We start from the raw sequence: 15367 nt of genomic DNA on the forward strand, positions 1-15367 counted from the left end.
CGGTGTGTTGACCTGGAGTCTTCTGGGTGAATAAATACCGAGGAGTGATGTATCTAGATCATATACTAAGTGTGCACGTGTGCATGCACATGTGTGTGTGTGTGTGTGTGTGTGTGTGTGTGTGTGTGTGTCTGTGTGTGTCCATGTGTCTGTGTGTTGCTGAGAAGCAAGCTCAGAGCTTCATGCATGCAGTCTACCACTGAGCTACCTCCGTAGCCCCAGTATCTTTTCCCCCTCCATCAACAATACTAGGCATACTTTACTGAAGTTTGTTTTACAAAAGGAAAATATATATTTTTTTTACTATTTTTCTCAAAATATAATTTAAATTCTCTTACTAAATTCTAGGACACACTTCAATTACTCATTGTTCTCACTAGCTTTACATAGCTAACAGTTCCTTCACTGGAGTTTGCTCTGTATTTTTCTTCTGTAGCCCATTAATGAATCCCTCTTCATAATACATATTTCTTCTTTGGGTTCTGCCCACCCAGAAAGCCTCAACGAACACACTCCCCAGGAAATGCATCATTTTGAGTTTTGCTATGTGTATACTCTTTGGGGGCTTTGCATGTGTGTGAAGGTCACCTGAAATGCACTTGTGTCTATTGCTGACTGAATTGGTCTGGATATATTAGAAACAGGGTCTCACTGTGTAGCCCTGGTTAACCTGGAACTCCTAGTGTAGACCACCAAGCTGGCTGTGAACCCCAAGAGATCAGCCTGCCTCTGCCTCCCAAGTGTTAGAATTAAAGGCATGCGCTGCCTCTTCTAGCTGACCACGCATAATTTTAAGAGTCTCTATTGAAACTTTCCATCTGTTATAATGTAATCGACTTTTTTATTTTTGGATTGTGAATTTTTTTGTTTATTTGTTTTACTTTACATCCAAATTGCAGTCCCCTTCCTTCTCCTCCTGGTCTCAGCTTTCCCCCTCTTCCTCCTTCCTCCCTTACCTCTCCTCAGAAAAGGGAAGCCCCCTCATACCCGCCCACCTTAGCATATGAAGTTGCATCAGGACTAAGAGCATCCTCCCCTCTGAGTCCAGACAAGGCAGCCCAGCTTGGGGGAAGTGGTCCAAAGCAGGCACTAGAGTCCATGTCACAGACAGCCCTGCTCCACTCAGGGGACCCACATGAAGACCAAGCTGCTCATCAGTTAAATATATATAGGGGGCCTAAGTCCAGTCCGTGCATGCTCTTTGGCTGGTGCTTCAGTCTCTGTGAGCCCCCACAGGCCTAGGTTAGCTGACTCTGTTGGTCTTCTTGTGGAGGTCTTGTCCCCTCCGGGTCCTTCTATCCTGCTCCTCCTCTTGCTCAGGACTCCCCAGGCTCCACATCGTGTTTGGCTGTGAGTATCAGTGTCTGGTCCAATCTGTTTTGTGTTATAAACTTCTTAGATTTAGCATTTTCCTTGACTAATGTATCCCCTCCTTCTGTCGCATCTTCTATACTTGAGATTCCCTCTTGTGTCTCTTGCATTCTGTTGATATTGTTTGCATCTGCAGTTCCTGTCCTCTTTCCTACGTTTTTCATCTCCAGGACTGTCTCAGTTTCTGTTTTCTTTATTGCTTATACTATTTCCATTTTCAGGTCTTGAACAGTTTTATTCATTCCTTTTTCTGTTTGCTTGAATTTTCCTATGTTTCTTTAAGGCAGTTCTCCATTTCCTTTACCTGTTTGATTGTATTTTCCTGTTTTTCTTTCACAGAGTTATTGATTTCCTCCTTAAAGGCCTCTATAATCTTCATAACATTAGACTTCAAGTAGTTTCCTCATGCTTCCTATGTGTTATAATATCGAGGGCTTGGTGCAGTTGGATAGCTGGGTTTTGTTGAGTGTGCTCCTACGCTGGCCTTTAGTCATTTGGCTATGTCTGGTGTTGGCAGGCTTGGAGGATTCTGGTGGTTCCAGCTTCTGGTAGTCCCTGATGGCTGCTGCCTCTGGGGCTGCAGGTAGAGCTGGATTATCACTGAGTCTTAAATACTTGTTATTACATGGCTTATGTTTGTTTCTGTTACAACTTATGAAAACAAACACTGGCTCAACACCACTCTCTTTTTTTCTTTTTTAATTTTAATTTTATTAATTTATTCAGATTACAACTCAATTGTTATCCCGTCACTTGTTTTTTTAAATAATAACACATTTTTATTGAAAATTAAAAATAATTCATATTACATCTCATTTTCTATCCCATCCCATGCATCCTCCCACTCCTCCCTCCCTCCCACTTTCACCCCAATCCCCCTTCCCTATGACTGTGGCTGTGGGGGACCTCCTCCCCCTGAATATGGTCAACACCACTCTCAAACACCCACATAACATTTATTATAAGGTTATTCTCAGTATAGAGGACCGAGTAATAAATATGCTTTGAAGAATAAACAGAGTATTAATAAATATGTATTTTTGTTCACATAGTTAAAAACCTCATGGTGTATACTATAAACATCTTTAAAAGTTTTTTTTTGTATTAGTATTTTGACTGCATATATATCGGTGCACCATATACATATAGTGTCTGTAAGGAGCAGAAGAAAGTTCCAGATTGCCTGTAGCTGGAGTTACAGGTGTTCAGGAGCCATTTTGTGGGTTCTGGAACCAAATCCAAGATGTCTGAAAGAGCAGCCAGTGCTTCTAACTGCTGATCCCTCTCACCAGCCCCCACAATTACAATATTTAAAATATGTTCTAAATGTCAAGGTAACATGTTTGTTTTTAACCTAACAGGAAATGATTGTACTTAGAATATGGATGAGATCTGCTTATTATGGTTTAGTTTACATAAAAGAAAGAGCATGCTTTACACTGCTGTCTTTGATTACCTCAAAGATCCGAATGTTTTATAAAGTTTCCAACATTTGCAGCAGAAGGAAATTCAGGTAAAAATAGTCTGTATGAAGGGAAACTAATAATATTAGTCATGATTATACCCAATTATAATAAGATTCTACTGTCATTATCCACCTTAGTGAAATGACTAAAAAGCAGGAAGTACCCATATTGTCGTTTATTGAAATCCTGCAATATATTTTTGGCATTTCAAATGATAAATGCTATTTTATACAGAGAAATGTTCTTCAGTTTTAGGTTGTTATAGAAGTCCTTAGGATACTTTATGTAAAGTTGAGTGTCAGGTGAGAACTGCATCTATCACTCAGGAATGAGACCTACTGTGTGTGTGTGCATGACGGGCACAACAATGGCTTCCTTCCTCCTCCCTTGCATGTCACTGTCACAGTTTCCAGCCTTGTGAATATGTTGCCTTACTTGGAGAAAAGGGCTAGCTTAAGGGTCTTGGGACAGGGAGAATGTTCCAGATTCGTCCAAAGGCTCAGTGTCATCACAAGTGAACTTGTTATCATAAAACAAAAGGGTCACAGTTAGAAAAAGAAGCCAACAACAAAAATAGAGGTTGGGATTATGAAAATGGATAAAGAAAATAGGATACATTTACACAATGGAATATTATTCAGCACTTAAAAATCAATGAAATTTACAGGTACATGGATGTCCCTAGATAATATCATGCTGAGTGAGGTGACCCAGACCCAGAAAGACAAGCATGATGTCTACTTTCTTAAATGTGAAAGTTAGCTTTTAAGCCTTCAATAGACATGCTACTATCTGCAGAATCACAGAGGTTAGGTACAAAGTAAGGGTCTAGGGAGGCGGAGGATCTCCCAAGGAAAGGGAAATAGAAAATATAGCAATGAAGAGATGGGAGCAGAAGACGGGAGAGGGTGGATTACAAGGGGGCAGGGGAGGGAAGCTGTGGATAAGGAAGGGAAAATGGAGAATGACAACCAACCCTCAGGACCATTTGTGTGTTGTATGCAAATTTCCTACTGTAGAAGCTCTCTGCATAGATGTAGAGCTTTTCACACATATTTGAAAGAAATCTAAGTGAAATCACCAAATAACTGGGGAGGCAAGTTCCCTACTAGGCCTTTTTCACCACCAATTGAAACTTCCAGGACCAGGAATACATTGCATCTAATTGAGTTGTTGGCCAAAGGGGACCCATGGAGAACTCCAAATAACTGAGGCTATTGCTAAGACTATTGATCTTATACCAATATAAGACTATTGGTCTTATACAGACGGTAACGTCTGTGCTGAAGACAGCATTTACATATCTCACTGACTGTGGAGAAGTTTAGCTGGGGCCTAAGGAGAGCCTTTATCCCTGCTAACTAGGGTCATGGGCCTGGAAGGAACTCTGCATACTACCAAGGAAAGGTACATATCAGCCCAGCTACAGACCTGTTGATACATAACAGTGGGAGTAAACACTCACTATCTGACTGTATTTAAGGGCCACTTGGTGAGATGGGACCCATGCCTGACACTACTAATGTGGCCAAGAACTTGAGATTGGATAGGCCGTGGCCCTAGGAGAAAACCAAATACTATTGTTTTGCTAAAAGAGCATAGCAATGAAATAGCTCCTAATGATATCCTGATATACTCACAGGCCAATGAGACACTTCCTCCTGTAGTAATGGAAACAAACAGGGCAGTGTGCAGAGCATGAGAGAGTTTGGAACACCTAGTCCTAATGGGGACATCTTTATCAAAAAGACTGTCTTACTTCGGGTTACTATTGCTATGATGAGACACTGTGACCAAAAGCAAGTTGGGAAGAAAAGGGTTTATTTGGCTCTGCCTCCATATCTATACTCCACCACCAAATGAAGTCAGGACAGGAACTCAAATGTGCTGGGAAGCTGGAGGTGGAAGCTGATGCAGAGGGCGTGGAAGGGTGCTGCTTGCTTGCTTGCTCCCCATGGTTTGCTTGCTCCCCAGGGCTTGCTTGCTCCCCATGGCTTGCTTCCTCCCTATGGCTTGCTTGCTCAGCTTGCTCTCCTATAGAACCCAGGACCCCAGCCTAGTAGTGGTCCCACCCACAATGGGCTGGGCCCTCCCCTATAAGTCAGTAATTAAGAAAATGCCTTGCAACTGAATCTTATGGAGACATTTTTTTCAACTGAGGTTCCCTCCTCTTAGATAACTTTACCTTCTGTTAAGTTGACATAAAACTATCAATCATCTATATATATATAACATATACAATACATATAACACATACCCTCAGGACTCAGTGGGCTATTCAGAAGAAGGGATGGACATATTGGAAGAACCAGAGGTGACAGGTAACGCCAAGGAAACAGTGTCTCACAGACAAAATAGGGCTGATGTACGTATGAACTCACACAGACTGTGTCAGCATGCAAAGGGCCTGCACAGGTTTAAACAGATGTGGTCCCAGGACTGAGAAGGAGAAATGGACATGTTCTCCCACTTCTACCCAAAAACTATGTGCGCAAAGGGAAGATTATTTGTTTTTTCCCGTGACGTCTTACTGCGTGTATCAAGCTACACTTCAGGGCAGATCTCATCCATAGGAGCACAAAATGAAATCAGTGGTATTTTTGTAGACTTTTTTTTGGTCTAATATTGCTTTGTTTAGGCATATTTTGGTTTTCCTGGTCTTTTGCCTGTATAATTTTGTGTTTTTATAGATAATGTGTGTATGTGTGTGTTTCTTGTGATTTCTCTCTTTTTAAAAACAATTTCTGTTTTTATTTACTAGTTTGTTTCAGAGAGAGAGAGAGAGTGAGTGTTGAGGTGAGAGTTAAGTGTGCTTAGATACATAAGCTGACTATCACGACATCTGGATGACCATTTTCACGGCAGCCCACCAAGACCAAGAGTGTTTTTCTCACTTTTGGCCAGACTGCTGAAGATTTATTTTGCAGAGAATGACCCATTTGACAAGTCTACACTGCATTTGGAGGTCCCACGGCCTTCTGGGAAGATGTCCATCCAAATCTTGCAGTGTGACTCAGAGAATAAAGACTAGCTTGGAGAGTGCCCAAAAGTTCAAGCTAAGAAAAACCTAGCCATGTCCCTGGGGTGAGGGTGGGCGTTCCCTACCTCTGACCTTTCCTGTCTCATCTGGTCTGTGCCCAGGAACAGTCCTTTCTCACCCTCAGATTCCCCAAGCGGGGAGAAAGACTGTGCGCAGATGGACACGGCTCAGCACAGCTGTCTGGGTTCTTCACATTAAGCTTTAGGTGTGTGGCCTTGAGACTCAGGTGGTGCAGGCTGATGCTGGTCGGTCCATCAGGTTCACAGGTCTGACCAGTGAGCACGCGAGGCCACATTTCCAAGCCTGGCTGGGGTGAACTGGCAGCATACACAGCTTTATTAAGCTATTTTCATTAGAGAACAGTGAATGGCCCCAGAAGAAAAAACAAATTTGAAAGGCTTACCTTAAGAATTGAAGAGTGCTCTCCTCGTATTTGCTAGCTAGGAGTATCTAGTCAATTACTTTTGAGCATATGTGTGCAAGACTATTTTTCTTCTTACAACACCTAGTTCTTTAAAAAAATTGTTTGGTACAAAGTTAACTTTTCATAAGCGCTAGTTAAACTGGATGGAGTTGAAAGGTGCACACACTTTGGGAGGGTTGGCATAGTGATCTCAGAATGTGAAGTTGTGGACATTCACACATTCCGCATCCAAATCCCAGCTTTGCACACTCGGTCTATGAGGCTGAAGAAGTGGAGAGGTGTGTTTCGAGACAGTGTTTCCCTGGCTGTCTTGGGACTCTCTATGTAGACCAGGCTGGCCTTGAACTCAGACAGCCACCTGACTCTGCCTCTCAAAGGCTGAGATTAAAAGCGTGTGCCACCACTGCCCAGGGAATATCCGTTTTCATTTTAATGTTTTCTAATTTTCTTCTTATAAGCTAAAGTCTAGGTACCAGCCCTGGTAATCCTCCATAGTGTTATAAATATCAAATGATAAGGAAAGGACCTTGAAAATAAGAATGTGATTAATAAAGCCGTGAGTGTGTTTTCCTTGCCTTGTTAGCTGTAGGAGCTGAAGACGACCAGGCAGGAGGCGGAGTGGAGAGAGAGTGTGTACACACCCAGGTCCACGCTGGGCACACAGGGCCGTGCAGCATTGCAAGCGTCAGCTTCAGGAAAGGCTAGATTTTAAAGAACCTATCACTTTGTTTACAAAGTCTGGAGTCATCCATGGATCACACCTACACAGCAAACAACACCACAAAGTTCCCCAGATAACATTTTGGGCCTCAAAAAACAGGAATAGGTGCTGTGCACCAGCGTGTTTGCTTTGACAGTAAAATCCTGCTACAACGTAGTCTTCCTCCCATTGATAAGGGTAGTTGACAAAATATCATATTCTTACTTAGGCCTTTTTGGTTCACTAAATATTTCAATGCACATTGCCATTTTTTGACTCCTCAAAATTACTATAAAAAAAACAAAGATTTTTCATGACTCTACCAAAAGTTTTGTACAGGAATTCTTTCCAGAGCTCCGGAGCGACGAGAGGTGAGGAGTCATGAAACAGTTGCCTTTCATGTGAGTGTGAACGTGGTGAGGTGAGAGACCACAGCCCCGAAGACCACAGAAAAGCCTGCTGAGACGTCAGGCCTGGAGTCTGCAGAAAAGAAGATGCAGAAGTTACTCAGATTCCCAGGAGAGACATGGGGTGACACTTTGAGCCAAGGCTAGCTATCTAAGATGATTAGACAAGACAGGAAAGTATACAGACTTAACCATTTTCAATTCATTCATTCATTTATTCATTCATCCATCCATCCATCCACTTACCCAGATGCCTTTTTGAGGCCTATGTATGTTCAGCATGACCTTAGTAGGGCTTTTCAGGGGAGAAAATGATGACATAGTACTCAGCTGTAGGTGGGGTGTCTTGCTGGGGTTCGCAAGCACATGTGTGCATACACACACACACACACACACACACACACACACACACACACACACACCTTCAGAGATTAGAAAGTACTTAGACATAAACCTATAGACAAATACATACCTAACTGTGCTGTGAAGTATTATCCGAGGAATTGCCATCCAGGGGAGAGTGAGACTGAAGTATGTTTACTTTTGTTTAAAGTATTTGTGTGTGAAATTTATGTAACTCAAACGAACAGCAAATACACTTTGTCAAACCTCCATACCAGAGCCACTTGAATTAAAATTTGCCTAAATTTGGTGACTGGTGACTGAGACACTTATGGCAAACTTAGTTTCATCAAATCAAGAATGCCAAGTCCTTACCCAAGACGCCCATTAATTCCAGCTTAGTAAATGGAGCACTAACAGAAGGCCAAATGTTTTTAAAGATGCTTAATGATTTAAGATATGTTCAGTGCAGAACTAGGGGCTTAGGATTCGGAGGGCTATGCATTAGTGCCCATGTGACATCAAGCACAGAGATGTCTTGTTTATGAGACTTTCTGCCAGCGTTAGGTGGTGGTGCTCAGGAGAGGCACCAGCAAGCTGGAGGTGTGCACAGCTCCAGCCAATGAGAGAACTCCAGGTGCTTTCCCTCTCCAACAACTGTTTCTATGCTAGTAACAGACTGCTCACCTGAGCTGGCATCGTGCCAAGGTTTAAATGCTGGCCAGACATTTTCTGGGTAAATGACACTAGGTGACCTTTGAGTTTCAGCAAAGGAAAAGGAGCGTGAACTTGAGACAGGGCTCCCAGGACCTTCCTAAACACTGTTGACACGTCTCCGGGGGCCACCAGGGTATTCTTGGTGTTGGGAACTGAGACATTTAGCCCCACACATGTGCACACAGGCTACCGGGGCTTAGGAGGCCATCTGGTAATGACATAGTTTGTTACACTTTAAAGAGCTCTTCCGAGTGTCCAGAATACTAGCCGGTATCTGGCTGATAAAAACTCCACGGCCTTCATGTCAGAGTAGAAACTAAAGTTTAGCTGGGATGTTTCCTCTTGTCCTCTTTCCCCCCAGGCCTTTGCGCTTTCTCTCACTAGTCTTGTGTATATTTTGTCTTACAGCCCAGTGGGGTCTGAAGGCCTTGGGGCAATTTCTATTCTGTGTTATACATGAGTGGTTCTGGGAGCTCATGTTAGCTTTGTAGCCTCTTACAAATAAAGTTAGCTACTTTGGGATTTGTAGTGCTCTTTTCAGGAGTGTGTGAGTGTGTGTGTGTGTGTGTGTGTGTGTGTGTGTGTGCGCATGCATGGGTGCGAGAGCATGTGTGTGTGTGTATGTGTGCATGAGCGTGTGTGTGTGTGTGTGTGTGCATGTGTGTGTGCATGTGTGAATGTGTGTCTGTGTGTGTGTGAGTGTGTGTGTGAGCGCACATGCGTGCTTATGTGCATGTGTGCATGTGTGTGTGTATGTGTGTATGCATGAGCGTGTGTGCGTGAGCGTGTATGTGTGAGTGTGTGTGCATGAGCGTGTGTGTGCATGTGTGTGTGCATGTGTGAATGTATGTCTGCGTGTGTGTGTGAGTGTGTGTGTGAGCGCACATGCGTGCTTATGTGCATGTGTGCATGTGTGTGTGTATGTGTGTGTGCATGAGCGTGTGTGCATGTGTGTGTGCATGTGTGAATGTGTGTCTGCGTGTGTGTGAGTGTGTGTGTGAGCACACATGTGTGCTTATGTGCATGTGTGCATGTGTGTGTGTGCATGTGTGTGTGTGTGCGTGTGTGTGTGTGTGTATTATGAAGCTCAACCATATCCAGTTCTTCTCCCTTCCCCGCCAAGTCCCTTTCTACTGAGCAAATGTTTTCCAAGTGAGCTGTGAGGACCAACTGCCGGGTCAAAGGCTTTGAACTATACAGAAGGGTGTTTTTGCAAGACAGGCAGAACAGAAACTAGTTCAAAGGGACAGAGGGAACATGCTCCAAATCTATGGCAAGCAGCGTTTCACTGAAACTTACAGGATTCCTTGGGCATGTCTTTGATCCATGCACCGATTTCCCAGTACTTTGAAATGATTTCAAGTGGTATTAAAGGAATTTTCTCTGTAACAATAAGTAAAAAAAAAAGTCCACTTTTATAGAGAAGATGAAAAATGACCATTGCACAAGTTTTTTTTTAAAAGCTTGGTGCCTTTTAAATATATTTCTTTAATTGAGAGGATTTTATAGGAAGCTGCATTCTCTCTTGCTCTCTCTGTGTTAACAGCAAATTAAAAACATACTTTGTGATTTAGCCAAAGGAAGTTAAGGATGGGTCTTCAGGGACAGCAAATAGTGCAACCGAGATCCTGTTAACCGCGTACTCTAAGAGTTGGGCTCAGAGCCAGAGTTGCTGCTCACTGCAGAATTCGAATGGTTAAAACCATGCCCTCAGTCTTCAGCTCTGGTGCATGTAAGCCAGCTTCCCATGTTTCCTGGTGGCCTTCTCCTGTCACACATACTAAATACCACAAGAGGTTAGAGATGAAAGGCAGCTTATTAGATATGAGATGCCCCCTCATTGATTCCCCGTCAGTAAACAACTTCGTTATAATTATCATATTAGCCACTTTAGAACTGCACTATGGGGCTGAGGATGTAGCTCAGTTGTGACAGTGTTTGCCTAGTGTGTCTGAAGCCCTGGGTTCAATCCCTAGCACCACATAAAATCAGACGGGATAACATCTTCTTATAATCTCAGTGACTGGGAGGCAGGGGTCATCCTTGGCTGCATTGTGAGTTCCGGGCCCAGTCTGTGATCTAAGCATCCTTCTTCCATCCTGCTAAAAAGCCTTTTCTGGATTATTCCCTCTGCCTTTCAGTGGGAACAATAAAGGCTTTCATTAGTTTTACTGTGGCATGGCAGGAGGGAGCAGTGCTGGGTGTGACGTCTCCCATTTTTCCTCTTATTGGATCCTAGGCTAGTTATTGGTTTGAGTGTCTATGAGATCCGCACTAGGCGTGTGTTCTTTAAACCAAGCTCAATAGTTTAGCTTAGTGCTGCTGCTGATGCGAGTGTGTATTATTTTTCTAGTGCTCTTCCAAGACAAAAATGACCTTCAGGAAGCAGGAAGTACATGGAAGCATTGCTCATCAGACATCTGCATTCTGGTCTTCTCTATCCAGAAACCCTTGAGGTCTCTCAGTGGGCCCCTCAGCAGTTCTAAGTTATTCTCAAAGTGACATGATGAAGTTGTAATTAGTGACCTCAAAGTTCCCTGAAAGGTTCAACTGAATCAACATTATTCTCTGCTCCAGCCTTTGAGTCACTTTCCTTTACACAGCCGTAAAGGCACTACTGGTACCATAGGTGATATGTCTGCACAGCTGAGCTATACAAATTGCTCTTCTTGCTTTTTTTAAAAAAACATTTGCCAGTGTTTTGTTTTAATTCAGTCAGAAGATATTTTGAAATGCCTACCCTGTTAAGCAACTGTCTTTTAGTACATGGGAATTCCAAAGTACATAGATAATCAACCCAGAAATAAATATATGTACAGACTGCTTTCTCTCACTTATAAGTGGTTCAACTTATGATTTTTGACTATATGAAAGGGTGAAGGTGGTAATCACTCAGTAGAAAACATATTTTATATTTTTATCTTTTCTAGTTTGGTTTGGTTCTCTCCCATGGTGCTGGGCAGTGGCCATAAGCCAAGCTCCCAGTCAGCCATATGACCATGAGGGTGAGCAATGGGCGTTTTCCACTGTGTCATGTTGCTAAACTGGGGCTATGGTATGGTTTCTCCTTTTAAATACATTTCAAAATACGATGTTTTTGATTTGTGGTGTGTTAAGTGGAAGGACATCTTCACATGTCAATCATAAGGTCATACATTATTAGGAAAAATAGAGCATCCGATGTGACTAGGGGCCATTGGTGAGGGCGCTGGAGCTCTCCTACATGGGGAGGGGAGGGAAGGGGAGGGGAGGGGAGGGGAGGGGAGGGAAGGGGAGGGTAGGGTAGGGTTTGGTCTTTGTGATAAGATGATCCTTGTAAATGATTATTATTATGTTAATATTATTTAAAGCCACACTAGCACTTAAGCCATCTAAGACCAAGCCAGGCCAATAGTCCTCAGCACTGATTGCGACATAGAACCATCCATGAACATTTAAAGATATATGGACAAGTAGACTCTGTCCTAGACCTGAGCTCGAAAATTTTGGTTTAAAGATTTATTTTATTTTTATTTGCGCCCTCTCTCTTTGTGTGTGTGTGTGTGTGTGTGTGTGTGTGTGTGTGTGTGTGTGAGAGAGAGAGAGAGAGAGACACCACAGAAGCCAGAAGAGCATGATGAATGGCCTGGGGCTAGAGTTTCAGGTTGTTAAACACGGGTGTTAGAGACCAAAATTGTCCTTACAGACCAGCAAGTTCTTTTACCTCAGTCTCCTCCTCTCAGCAAATAAAACTCAACATAAATTGCCTTTCATCCTTCCTTCCTTCCTTCCTTTCCTTTCTTTCCTTCTTTCCTTCTTTGGGATGGATCCCAGGTCCTCATGAAAGCAAAGACCACACCCAGTCTAGGCAGAAATTGCAGCAACTTCTTCAAGTCATTCCAATGTAAACCAACACTGAAAACCACCGACATGCAGAGTGTTCACAGAGGATGCTGTGAGGGACCAGCAAAGGAGACTAAGAAGAGCCAACAGTGAAGGAGTAGGGGAGTGCTGTGTGCTGCTCACAAGACGAAATGCTCCCAGAGGGGAGAGCTCATCTGTGTACGTGCTGCTGAGATAGGACTGTGAGTAAGTACGAGAGGACCAGAAAGCGATCACTCTGGGGGAGAACATGGGTCTTGTGGGTGACGATGATGGAAGTGAAGTCTGATCATGCTGTTCTGGTGAGCGGAGGAGTCGAACTGGAAAGGACCAGAGAAGCGAGGAAGATGTTGGAGGCCGACTGAAGGGCAGAGGGAGGTAGTTTCAGGTGAGGGAGATGATGACCTTTCTGAATGGTGATGGTAGGAGGGAGAAAAATTAATAATGCAGGACAAAATAAATATGACAATTGAAGAGTAGAGTCCTTGAGAAGTCCCAAGGGAGTGGAAGCCGGAGATGGCAGAAAGGTTGCTTGGCAGCAGAGGGCTCAGAACTTGTGGCTACAGGTGTCAGGTGTGGATAAAGTGCTGGATTTGGCAGTGGGAGTGGGATGAAGGTCACTGGCTGTCAATTGCTGGAACTTCTGTACTCACGAGTGTGGGTTCTACACACGCAAACTTTTAGTAAGTTACATAAAAATTGAGAATGCGAATGCCTGTAGCCTTTGGAGGAAATCAAGTATTAATGTGCAAGGAAACAGACACTCAAAGAAATATACAGTATTGAAATCATAGCACAACTACTTTGAAATCATTGGAAGATTCTAAATTTTTAAAAAATTCTTATTAAGCAGAAAATATTTCATTCGGCATGCTGTTAAGTGTGGGAAAAGATCCATTTACCAGTGTCATGAGTCGTGTGTTCAAAAGTTAAAAGCACTGACTCATAGTAACCAGTAAAAAAAAGATAGTAAAATCTTATCAGTTCCGTTGGCTGGGAGAACTGCAGGTAATTTTTTTCTTCTTTATATTTTAAGTATATTTTTACTCTCTCCTTATGTAATAATTAAATAATGAGAAAAGACAAATTGTAAAAGCTAGAATATTCAAAGCAAAAGTATAGAATAAAACTTCTTTAACTTCAGAGTTATTGCTTATAATAAAAACACAAAACTATAGAATCTGACTTTGTGATTTCAATAAAACGTACTCACACCTCAACAAAAAGCTATCCATAGGTTTTGGTGTTCTATATTTTTGGAAAATAATTTGAAGGCTAAACTAACAGTAGGTTCAGCTATCTTTCATGTCAGAAGTGCATTAAACTGAATACCCCATAAAATAACCCTGAGCTGTACGGATGATGGCTGTTTTTGCTTGTTTATCAACGTAAAATGTTTCATGCACTTGTTACTTCCACAAAGATGGTGTTTCTATTTCTTCCTGAGATCATTTGAGATTTTTTGAGACTTTTATTCTTATCTTCATCTTAGCACCGATCACGCCCTTTGAATTGACTAGTTCAGGACAAATCAGAGACCAAACCTCCCCCATTTCTTAATCTTTCTTAGTAATATGGCGCTTGTGACGATGAAAAGTTCTGCCCAGGACAGAAGCTACCTGACGGTAATAAAATCGGTATGTAAGAAGACACCAGAGAAATGAGACCATGTGGAGGACCGCACAGACAGAGACCCTTTATAGGACACCGTACATGAATTCAAGGGCTATGGTGTGATTCTTCACCAGCACAGGACAAAGACAGACAGACAAAGAGTCGGCAGCTCTCAGATCAGCTATTGGTGCTTTCCCTTGGCCTTGTGCACAGCCAGGAGGGATTGCACCTCATATCACAACTACAGCATTTTAACTACCAGTCGACAGTGTGCTGTGGTGGCGTTGATCTTTCAAAGGGGGTTCTTGTACTAAGTCACAGACCAAAGTCTAGAGTCTGACCAGACCCATCAAGGAGGCAACATTTCACTGATGACATCAGACAGGACAGCGGGACAACTTCAAAGCCCTAGTTTGGAGTCAGCATGCACCTCAAACAAGAGCACAATTTCAACTTTGGTTTTTTTTTTCATGGAAATAGCTTAGAAAAATCAGTAAAAATATAATGTTGGCTACATAGATACAATAATATGTATTCTCTCTCCCTCTCCCTACCCCACCTCTCTCTCTCTCTCTCTCTCTCTCTCTCTCTCTCTCTCTCTCTCTCTCTCTCTCTCTCTCTCACACACACACACACACACACATACACACACACACAAACACACACAATAAATCCTTACAGAATAAAGTCTGTCAGTCTTGGAGATGTTGCGGTCCCAGGATAACACTATTGCCTGGTGAGCTAGGGGGTTGGGAGCTCTGAGCTGTGTTTAGTGCAGTCATAAAGCCGACTGTGGTGTATTGCTGCCAACGCCTCTCGCGCCAGCAGGTGCCAGGCACCGAGAGCACCGCTTCGTCAGACATTGACCCCCATGTTAGGGAATACGCTGATGTGGTTTGTTTACTCCAGGAACGAACAGGGAGGCTAATGCCCCACTTCTCAGGGAGCAGCCCACGAACCATAAAGGTTTTATAGCTGTTCAAGATAGACTTCAGGTTCATTGTTTCCAGATTCATTCACAGGGAGGGAGTGAGAAAGGGTGGATAGGGTAGCAGCGGGGAAATGTTTAACTCCACAGATCCCAACGTCTCCGTGGTAAAGACGACCCACCCCCAGCCTTCGCTGCCTGTTGGCTCCACAAACAGAGAAATGTCAAGAGTGGGCCACGTGCCAGCTGCTCTAGCCAGAAGCTGAACTGAAACAGACCTTCCCTGGGAAAGGGAGGAAGAGAAGGACAGCCAAAGAAACCTAAGAGGAAAACAACGGCAAGCCAGCCCAAACGTTACACTGCTACCCAGCTGAGCGTTTGTCCGGGTGTGATTAGGATACAGCGGGACACTACACCCTCTAGAATTCGGTGAACTCGGGTTCCTTCTGTGCGGGACGCCGCGCTGAGCATCTGAGCGCGCACAGGCTCTCACGCGC

General features: G+C 43.2%; 1 long non-coding RNA gene across 1 annotated transcript; it reads right to left on the reverse strand.

Annotated features, from left to right (window-relative positions):
• Positions 1–7387: 7387 nt before the first annotated feature.
• Positions 7388–14694, reverse strand: LOC311596460. The gene is made up of 3 exons (XR_014778852.1): positions 14622–14694; positions 9767–9850; positions 7388–7481 (listed from the first exon to the last, which is right to left on the reverse strand). It is a non-coding gene; the product is annotated as an uncharacterized lncRNA (long non-coding RNA).
• Between the last annotated feature and the right edge of the window lie 673 nt (positions 14695–15367).

The sequence above is a fragment of the Acomys minous genome (assembly GCF_964271855.1).
Source record: "Acomys minous genome assembly, chromosome: 4".
NCBI lineage: Eukaryota > Metazoa > Chordata > Mammalia > Rodentia > Muridae > Acomys > Acomys minous.